Raw genomic sequence first — 11,295 nt, forward strand, 5'->3', positions numbered from 1 at the left:
CTTTAACCTTCCATTCTAGTTATAGTTGATAGTTCTCAGGTATCTGCTGGCTATACTGGCCCTTGCCTGTTATCTCAGGTCTTGGGATTGAAATAAGAGGATCTGCAAGTTCCAGGCCAGCCTGAGATAGACACCATCTCAAAATGAGGAACAAAGATAAAGCAAACAAAAAATAAATATCAATTGAATGTATAAAAGAATGCATGAGAGGCTGAGAAGGTGGCTCAGTGGTAGAGCGCTTGCCTTGCATGCCTGAGGCCCTGGGTTCGATTCCTCAGCACCACATAAGCAAAAAAGAAAAAAGCCAGAGTGGTGCTGTGGCTCAAGTGGTAGAGTGCTAGCCTTGAGCTGAAGAGCTGAGGGACAGCGCCCAGGCCCAGAGTTCAGGCCCCATGACCGGACCCAAAAACAAAACAAAACATAAAAAGAATGCATGAGAATATGAATACTTCAATCAGGACTAAGAAGCAGAGGTCACCTTTGAAATACAATTTCTCCCGAAATAGCAAGTTCACTGGGCACTCATACTCTTAGTATAATTTTATTTAATAATGGAATCATGGAATCTCAGGGTCTAAGGAAAGCTTAACAATCACTTGAGCTAAACATTTTATTTCAGAAATGACAACGCTGGGGCTCATAAGAGTGCAATAAGTGTAATGAATCATACAATGACAGAGGGGAGGAAAAATGAGTTTTTAGACAACAAATCTTTTTCACTCTACTTGAAACAGACTAGGTTACAGGGAAAGCAATTTGGAAAGGGAGGCAGGAAATGAAATAATTTGGCAGGAACCCATCAGGAAGCACATGGTTACCCAGAAATCAGGTATAAGAAAGACTAAAAACACACAGTGGAATTAGAAAGCACTTTGAATTTATGAAACCTTTAATAATGGGTCCCTTTAGTAATGAGCTTTGTGAGTGGCATTTAAGATAACACTGGCCAGGCATGGTGGCACACACCTGTAAATTCCAGCACTCAGGAATCTAGAGTTCCTCTCCATTCTGGGTTTCATTGTGAGACTGTATCTTAAAAAGCAAAGCAAAACAAAGATAACTCTGGGCAAGCCAAGAAGAAGGAAGAGGTTTACTTTGGCTCACAGAGCTGGTCCACTGACTCTGTGGCAGAGTCTTGAGACGGTAGAGATCATCTTGAAGGGCATATGTGAGTGCTGCTGGTCTCATTCCCTCTTCCTTTAAAACCACAAGATTTGGGGCTGGGAAGGTGGCTCAGTGGTAGAGCGCTTGCCTTGCATGCATGAGGCCCTAGGTTCAATTCCTCAGCACCCCATAAGGAAAAAGAAAAAACCTGGAAGTGGTGCTGTGGCTCAAGTGGTAGAGCTGAGGGACAGTGCCCAGACCCAGAGTTCAGGCCACATGACTGGACCCAAAAAATAATTAAAAAAAATAAAACCACAAGATTTAATTATTGGCTCTACCTTGATGACCTGTCTAATCTTTGCCTTCCCCAAAAGGTCTCTTGTTTAGACACTATTGTCAGATTAAACCTCAAAATTGGGATTGAATTTAAACATGAAGTTTTGCAAAGGACAAACTATAATCAAACTGCCATGCCATTTTAGTGGAATTAATGATAATTGTATCCCAATATGTTTCAATAAAATCAGAAATCCATATTAGTATATTCTTCTACATTTTTTTTTTCTTTTCTTTTTTTTTTGGGGGGGGGGTCCAGTCATGGGGCCTGAACTCTGGGCCTGGGCACTGTCCCTCAGCCCTTCAGCTCAAGGCTAGCGCTCTACCACTTGAGCCACAGCGCCACTTCTGGCTTTTTTCTTTTTGCTTATGTGGTGCTGAGGAATCGAACCCAGGGCCTCATGCATGCAAGGCAAGCTCTCTATCACTGAGCCACCTTCCCAGCCCTACATGTTTTCTTTAAGTAAACAGATTTTGGGTAAAAATATGTGCCTCTTTCAAATCAAGCATTCAGAAATTTAAGTATTCTTTAGTTCCTACTTTCTATAAAACTTTTGTACATTTTTAAGTTTCTTGTTTTTGCTCTTCCTTACTAGAGTTTGAATTGAGAGCTGGCTTGTTTGCTCATGGCTGGCTATCACTTAAGCCACGTCTCTAGTCCTGCTCCTTATTGGTTATATTAGAGATGAAGTCTTGAGGATTTCTCTGTTCACTCTACCCTTAAACCACAATCCTCCAGATCTCAGTTTCCCTAGTAGTTAGGATGACAGACATGAGTGGCTGGCACCCTGCTCATATATATTATTTTGTGTACTATTATTTTTTCAATCTACTATATAAAAGTGAGAAAAATATTGCTCAATTAATACCCACTCCACACTCCTCATATCCTTTATAAAAGAGCTAGTATATAATCTTACAATTATTTTGATCATCTATGAGCTGGAAATAGAGATTTATTCACTGCTGTAGAATTATTATACAAGACAATAAGGAATTAAAAAACTAAAGAAGTTCAGACAGACCAAAAATGGGCTAATCAACCTACTCTTAAAGGTTTCTAAAACTAATGCCAACTGTAAGACAAAATAGCTCACAGAAGGTGTGTACCCCACTTCTAAAACTTTTTATAATGTAGGAGCTTCTTTATTTAGAGTAGACTCCAATTACCACTCATATACATTAACCCATTTAACTGTCAAAACAGATTTTTTTCCTCATTTTACAGATGAGTACATTGAGATGGCCAAGAGATCATGCCATTTTTTCAACAATAGAAAAAATAGGGCAAAAATAGGGTTTAAGCTCAGCTAGTTTGGCTCCAAAGATTGAGCTTTACACCACTGTAAGATATAGGAGGAAATTTTCCCCTTTCTGTGGGAATGATTATAAAGAAGGAAGTTTCATTAACACATAGCCAGTAATTTTTACTTAGGCACTCTTATAGTCACTAAATATTTTATTTTACTTTCATCTCATTTCATTTATCTTATTTTAAAAAAAACAGGCTTTAGCTATCTAGCCTATTCTAGCCTCAAGTGTATTCTCTTACCTCAGCCTCCTGAGTTCTGGGATTCATATAATAGTCTAAAGTTAATGAAATACTTTTTTCTAATCACAACCAGATCATCGATATTAACATTATAGTGTGTTCCTACTGGTTCATTACCTTTCTAATTTTCAGACCAATTAGTGTGTAAAAGAAGCTCAGAATAGGAGATGGTTTAGTTTGGTTGGAAAGTTGAAGACAAGTTTTGCAGGAATTAGGGTGTTAACTTCTTCAAAGTTTAATTAAATGTTGCAAACCGAAAGGACATTTTCTTCTGTGTTTCTACTACAAAATAAAGCAAGCTTTGTTGGTGTAACTAATGGCATTGTGTAGCCATGCTACAATTCAGGAGGCATAAAAATATGGATTCTTCAGAATTATGTGCATACTTAATTCTTTTGCTATTACTATTCTAAAAGTTTAAGATGTATTAATTTATTTGGCCATCACAATGGGTCTTTGATATTAGTTTTATTACTAGTTAATTTTTCCTGTAAGGAAATTGAAGAGTTAGTCCTCTTCAAATGTCAAACAACTTCGAAAAACAATAGATGTAAATCAGGCAGTCTGACTCCAAAATATTTGAAAACACCACATGGTACCATATCTTGAAAATGTGTGTTTGTTTTATATTTTGCCTACTGTTTTATATTTCTGAGAAAGTATTTCTACCAATGCGCTTTCAAAAATACAATAAGCCTCTTTATCCTTGATGTATTTCATTAAATAATTATTTGAAATAATTTCCTAAAATGCTTATTTTTGAGATTACTATGGACATAAAATCGAGAGAGATAGCCCAGTAGTAAAACTAGATAATCTGGGGTTTAACAACATAGTAAGCACAAATCCAAAGGCACACTCCTTCAAGGAAATAACTAATACAGTCAACATCATTTCAGAAGAGGAAAAAGAAGTCTAAGTAATTTCTTCTTTAGGGTAATTTCAGGAAGATAATCTGGCACTATTAGTGTGCTTAAGACCTTAGTACTTCCCTCTTCTGTGATGAGACTTCTTAGTGATAAATGCAACAAAAAGAAGCACTATGATAAGCAGCACTGTTTCTCCCTAAAAAGAATCCACTCCTAATCCATTGCTATGTGATAGAGAATTGGGATGCCCAGCAACCACCATGGGATAACAGACTTTTCTGAAATCTCCCCAGTTTTTGACATCTATTTTTGTGAAAAATGTTGGTAAAACTACACAGTAAACTAACTAGTAGATCTGTGTGGCCACAACTGAACTATGGTTACCAGTTTATCCTCTACACAGGAACAACTCCTATCAATTGTGAATCACACCAAAATAATACAAAGTAAATAAATAACCAACCTCCAGATTATATACAACAGAAATTGCAGTCTTTCTTCCATCCCCTCCACTTTCTTTATTCCAAATCCTGGCTTTCCTTGATTAGAACAAGTAACTTGATTTAACAAGTAACTTTGTGTTGTCTTAAAGGAAAGTAATTATTTCACATAATATTGCCTTTTATTTCAGGAAATTTTTCTAGAAAGGGAATTCTAAACTATACCAAAATATCTGTATTTAATGAATTTAAGGAAAATTCAGAAGATGTTTTGACTTAAAAAATGAAATAACTGAGCAAAATGACTTAGCTATTAAAACATGCCTACAAAATAATTATATTCCTATATTTATAAAATGAACAGTTTCATAAAAGTCAAAATATGATATGAGTATAATGGAATAAAGTTTCTTGAGTATGTTAATATTTAAACAACCTTTTGTTTCCCTTTCTTGGTGTTCATTTCTATAAGCATCATTATATGATCATATGCACATAGTGTTGAGCCATTGTGATCCTCTCCTAAGAATATCCTCCTTTGGCCTCACTGTTTGAATATTTAAAGTCCCGTTTAATTAATCATGTCCCAGTGTAATTTTTTGTCTTTTACTATCCATTACTATATAAATTTATATATCATAAATATATAAATATATATAAATGTATATAATATAAATATATAAATATTTACATAGTATTAATATATAGTATAAATGAATATATATATAGGGGTTTAACCTGTGTTTCTTTGGGTAGGTCTAGCTTACTTCCCTTAGTATAATTTTTTCCAAGTGTTTCTTTCCATTTCTTTATGAATGGGGTAATGTCATTTTTTCTGACTGAAGCATAGAATTCCATTGTGTATACATACCACATTTACTTGATCCATTGGTCTAATGAGGGGCATCTGGGTTGATTATATATCTTGGCTATGGTAAACAATGCTGCAATCAATGAACATGGTTGTGCTGGTGGCTTTAGTGCAACCTGGTTTATAGTCATTTTGGGTAAATGCCCAGGATCGATGTTTAGTCTTTTAAGGAACCTCTATACAGCTTTCCAGAGTGGTTGAATAAGTTGGCATTCCCACCAAGAGTGTAGTAGTGTTCCCTTTGGCAACATTCTTGCCAGCATCTGTTATTGTTAGTTTTCTTGATAATGGCCATTCTAAGTGGGGTGAAGTGGAATCTCAATGTTGTTTTGAATTGCATTTCTTTTGTGGCCAGAGATGTTGAACATCTCTTCATGTGTTTACTGGGCATTCTTACTTCTTCTGAAAAGTCTCTCTTTAGGTCTTTGGTCCACTTATTAATTGGGTTGTTTCTTTGAGGATTTGTTTTTGGGGAGGTTAATTTTTAGAGCTCTAAGTATATTTTAGATATGAGGCCCTTTCTGATGTATAGCTAGTAAATATATTCTCCCAATTTGTAGACTTTCTATTTATCTTGCTACCCATGTGCTTTGCCATGCACAAACTCTTCACTTTGATGCAATCGCACCAGTCCAGTCTTTCTTTGATTTGTTGTGATTCTGGATCTTTACCTGGGAAGTTTTGACCTGTGTCAAGGTGCCCTGTTGTTTCCCCCCTTTCTTCCTGTAGTATTTTCAGGGTATCTGGTCTTATGCTGAGGTCTTTAATCCATTTGTAATTGATTCTGGTGCAGGATGATATATAAGGATCTAGCTTTATTTTTCTGCATGTGACTAGTCAATTCTGTTAGCACCATTTGTCGAAGAGTCTTTTTCTTCCATCCTGTGTTTTTGGCCCCCTTATGAAAGATTAGGTGGCCATATGTCTGTGGGTTCATTTCTGGATCTTCAATTCCATTCTATTGGTGCTCAGGCCTGTTCATGTGCCATTATCAAGCTTCTTTATAACTATGGCTTTTTAGTAGAGTTGAAAGTTTGTTCTTCCTGCTAAGGAATGTTTTTGCTATTTGGAGTCTTCTATTATTCCATATAAATTTTTGGATTGCTTCCTCTATATCATTGAAAAATGTTGTTGGGATTCTGATTGCATTGAATTTGTAGATAGTTTTGGGCATTATTGCCATTTTCACAGTATTAATCCTCTGATCCAGAAGCATGGAAGTTTGTCCTATTTCCTTTTTCAAGTTTTTAAAGTTTTCATCACAGAGGTCCTTCACATCTTTGGTTAAGTTAATTCCTAGGTTTTTGGTTGTTGTTGTTGTTGTTTTGAGGCTATTACAAATGGAGTTGCTTTCCTGATTTCAGTCTCACTCCTCTCATTGTTGGCATACAGAAAAGCTACTGATTTTTATGGGTTAATTTTCTATCATGCCACTTTGCAAAAGTTTTGGATCAGCTCATTTGACTTGGGAGAGCCATCTATAGGGTTCTTTAAATACAGGATTATTTCATCTGCAAAGAGGAATAATTTTACTTCTTTCCCTATTCCCTTTAGGTTTATCTCTTGCCTTATTGCTCTTGCTAGGAATTCTAGTACTATATTGAAGAGGAATGTCTTTTTCTTGATTTTATAGGAAAAGGTTTTAAATTGTCACCATTAAGTATAATGCTGGCTATAGGTTTGTGATACACAGCCTTTATTATATTGAGGAATGTTCCATGATTCCTAGCTTCTCCAGAGCATTTATCATGAAAGGGTATTGAATCTTGTTGAGTACCTTTTCTGTATCTATTGAGATGATGTAAATTTTGTCTTTGCTTATGTTATTTTGTTGAATTATATTAATTGACTTGAAGATGCAATTTTCTAAGTAATCAAAAATTGAAAGATGAATAGTACACAATTACTTTGATAAATCATATTTTGCTCAAACAAGTTGTTTATAAATATTACTAAGAAGAAAACAATATCCTTGTTATAGTCATAGAGAATTGGCTGCTAGTTTTATACCAGTATATTAATCTTCAGGGAAATCTTTAGATAAAATTTTAAATTACAGTTAACCTAATCAAAACATTCTGTACGATTCATATATTGTAAGAGAATTGAATCCCGAATAAAATAGAACTCAAGAACCTCTCTGCCATTTGAGTTTAAAATAGCCCCCTTTATCCTTTGACTTGAGTCAGAGTTAAATTTTGAATGTCTGTATTTTGGTTTGACCTGATTGGGACAAAACAACTATATTTTAAGAGTGACAATAACTTTTATTTGTGAAAAATAGCAAGCCATCCTGAAAATGTTTATATACACATGCATCGACTAGTACAAAATTAGTTTTAGATTAGGTATTTTAAATGTGCATAAAAAGTTGAATGAAAAATGAAAACTGGCCGTAATGATTAATTTTTTTGTTGTGGGTCATGGGGCTTAAATTCTGGGCCTGAGCGCTCTCAGCTCTTAGCTCAAGGTGAGTGCTCTACCATTTGAGCTACAGTGCCTCTTTCAGTTTTCTGGTGCTTAATTGGAGATAAGAGTCTCATGGACTTTCCTGCCCAGGCACTTTGAACCTCGATCCTCAGATCTTAGCCTTCTGTGTAGCTATGATTATAGGCATGAGACACCGGTACTCAGCTAATTAGTTAATTTTTTATTTTGAATTTCAGTGGTAATTGAGGTCTTTGGCCAATGTTTGATAGATCAGTGTACAAGAACATAACCTGTGCATTAATTCAGTCTTCTTTAGATAGGTTCTTTTGGTCATAGGTTAATTACTAATTTTCCTAAAGGGGAGCTAACAAGATAGGCAGACCCCATGTCTGGTATTTTACCATCACTCTGGCAATGATAGCCACTGTGGAGTTGGCCACTTTAGGAAGCATGGTATCTCTGCCATGGTAGAAGCATTTTTGTGTGTATGCCTTTTCCAGTGAGTCCCTGATCACAGGTTGTTTTTTCAAGACTTCTATATGGACTACATAAGCCATGTTATAGCATATAAACACACAAAAAACTAGAATACACAAACTGGAAATTTATATATAGTTTTTGGCCACTTAGGATAGAATCAAGAGATTCTCCCCAACTAGGAAGAACTTGTTTTTTGAAAAACAAGATAAAACAGGTATGTCTGGACTTTAGTCAAAAGCACAAAGGTGAGTGAAAGCCATCACTCCCCTCCCCAGGGAATAGCATAGACCTGTAAAGTCTGTCCAGAGAATTAGATTGGTAAAACAAGGAGAGGAGGTTAATCTCTCAGGAACAAGAGGACTTAATGAATGGCCTTTGTGGAATCACTCAGAACAAGAGAGGATTTAATGAACAGCCTTTGTGGAATTTTAAACATGTAGACCAGACAATCTCTATAGAAACAGAACATAAGCCACTTTTTTTTTTAAATCATTAGTCCTCTAAAATGAATGATAGAAACAACATGGTTGGTGCTAGAGGCAAAAGGCTGAAAGACTGTATATAGTGGCAGTTTGGGACAGAAGAAAGCTGTACACCATCTTGAATATCTTAAATAGGCTAGATACATACATATGGTAACTCTTCTTTAGGTCCAGATCTTGTAAGAGAGACATGAAGAACTGAACACAGGTGACTTCAGATTTTAAAAAATCAGGTAAAAGTACTCTCTTGAGGTCAGACCTTTTAATCTGGAAGTTTGTCAGATCTACAAAAACAAATCCCATTAGAGAATACTGTTGAAGTTTATCTTCTCAGGTGGTTACCTTTTCTGAGCCTTGAGCAGATGTATAGGATATATACAGATGCAGAATAGCATCACTCTGTCTCTCTCTTTCTTCTCTCTCTCATACATTTGTGAATCTAATTGCTACCAATTCCAGTAAAGTATAAGTGATCGATGTAATAAAGGAAGTAACCTCATCTACATGAAGAAGAGAACCCTGTCTGAGCATCCTCAAATGTCCTTCCTTCTGTAGGGGGTTAGACAGGATGTCTCCTCTCCTAGCCTATCCTTGTTACTGAAGTGGCACTCCAAGTGAGAAAGGCCTGTCTAAATTGTAGACAGCTTCTCCCAGTTTGACCTGACACTGCTCTTCTACCTTACCAGTCTTCACCAGAATTCTCAATTGTTATTTTCTGACCCAGAAAGTACTAATGTGTTTTTGTCTTTTTTTATCGTATTTCTTCTAAAAGGACCATTTGTGGCCACAGGAGCAATACAAAACTGTAAGGAGGGCAGAAGAGGATTTTTTCTTGCTATATAGAGGCCTGACCATGTTAACACAAAGAGAAACCTTTCAAAAGACTAGGCAGCAAGGAAGCAACAAGAAAATGTCATGTTGGAGGTCTGAAGGAAGAAGCCTAGGCATATTCAGAAGACTGAAAAGTAGGACCTGAGAGGTCTAGTAAAAGAGAAAAAAGCCTGAAAGTCCACATCTGGGGAATATTTGAAGCATCATTTTAATAAGAGACAAAAATCAACTCTAATGAGTTCTAAGGCAGATCAGAGTAAATAGACCTGTCCTCCATACAAATAGAGGAAGATGGTTCTTAGCTTTTCCAGAAGCACACTTGTGTGAGTCACACAATGGAAGGTATCCAAGTCAGAAACTGTCATCTTTGGTCCAAATCACTTACAAGAAAGGATCTGAGCCAAGAACAAGAAAATATCTAAGTTTCATACAAGCGCTGAGCCAGAAAAAAATACATATTTAATTTAAGTCCTAACATCAAATACAACACGGAGTGTTTTAGTGAGAATTTCAAAAGTTTTTAAGAGTAAATCCATCAGGACAACATTGAGTTTTTAATCACTTATTTTTGGGCAAAGATATTTACCTAACTTGTATTTACCCAAAAATATTTACCCTATTTACTTAAAAATACTTTCTTTTCCAAGAATACTTTCTTTATAACCTCTTTTACCTCTTCTCATGTTCTAGTTACTGTTTTCTTTTTTAATGAATCTTGCCACGTACCTTCTGCAGCTGATGTATCCTCAGTTTTGTTCACATATGCTATACAAACTTAGATGCCACTCGCATTTTTAAAAGAGTTCCTTACACATTTTTTTGCTTTTACCTGAGTCTGGGAACCTATTATTCTATGAGGACTATGGAAGATAGCAGCTTAAACAGAATACAGTAAGTAGAAGACAGTGTTTGTGCTTTAACTGTGTAATTTCATTTTTGCACACAGAAACATGCATTTAAAAGTCTATGTCCAGTAACAAATTCTGATGCTAAAATATTTTCTAATATCTTCAGTAAGAGTTTTTATCTCCATATAGATTTGGCAGAGGTCAAGATTGGGCATAAATATCAGTCAGGAAAATACTAAGGCTTGATAAAGGGTCAGAAAGAACTAGTGTATAATGATTTTTTGGGGGGGGGTCCGGTAGTGGACCTAAACTCTTAGCCGGGGCACTGCCCCTCAGCTCTTCAGCTCAAGGCTAGCACTCTACCACTTGAGCCACAGCACCACTTCCTGCTTTTTTTTGCTTATGGGTGCTGAGGAATCGAACCCAGGGCCTCAAGCATGCAAGGCAAGCGCTTTACCACTGAGCCACCTTCCCAGCCCCAAGTGTATAATGATTTTATCTCATGCCCACAGAATATGTTGATTTTTTAAAAATCTCAGTACAGGGAGAAGTTGGAGAAAAGCTATAACATAGATTTAGTTCACAGAGGGAAGACACAGGAGATTGAACAAAAAAAGAGTTGCTCATCTCATGCTCTGGAGATTCATGGGTTACCTCTGGCCCAGAAACCCTGGATTGGACTAAATATTTTCTCTCTGGATTTTGAATGCATCAGGGAGGGCTCTACCACTGGGATTAAGCAATATTGTTTGAAAAAGGAGTAGACTTCAGGACATTGGGATCTCAGGAATCCATTGTCTGACAGATACTATTTTCATTAGAGGTGCTCCAGACAGTTCTCTATCCATTCCTTGAAACTTTCATAGTCAATGTTTCCTTCCTAAAAGAACACATTTGATTTAGGTTATAGAGGGGTAGGGATTGGACAAGCAAGCCTGTCACCCATGTCTTTAAGACCAGTAGTCACACTATTTACACTCAACTGCATCAAGTCCTTTGTGTCTATGGCCTCAAAGACTGAGTCCACAGACACCAAGTGAAAAAATATCAAA

The sequence above is a fragment of the Dipodomys spectabilis genome, unplaced genomic scaffold (assembly GCF_019054845.1).
Source record: "Dipodomys spectabilis isolate Male_0828 unplaced genomic scaffold, ASM1905484v1 ptg000052l, whole genome shotgun sequence".
Taxonomy (NCBI): domain Eukaryota; kingdom Metazoa; phylum Chordata; class Mammalia; order Rodentia; family Heteromyidae; genus Dipodomys; species Dipodomys spectabilis.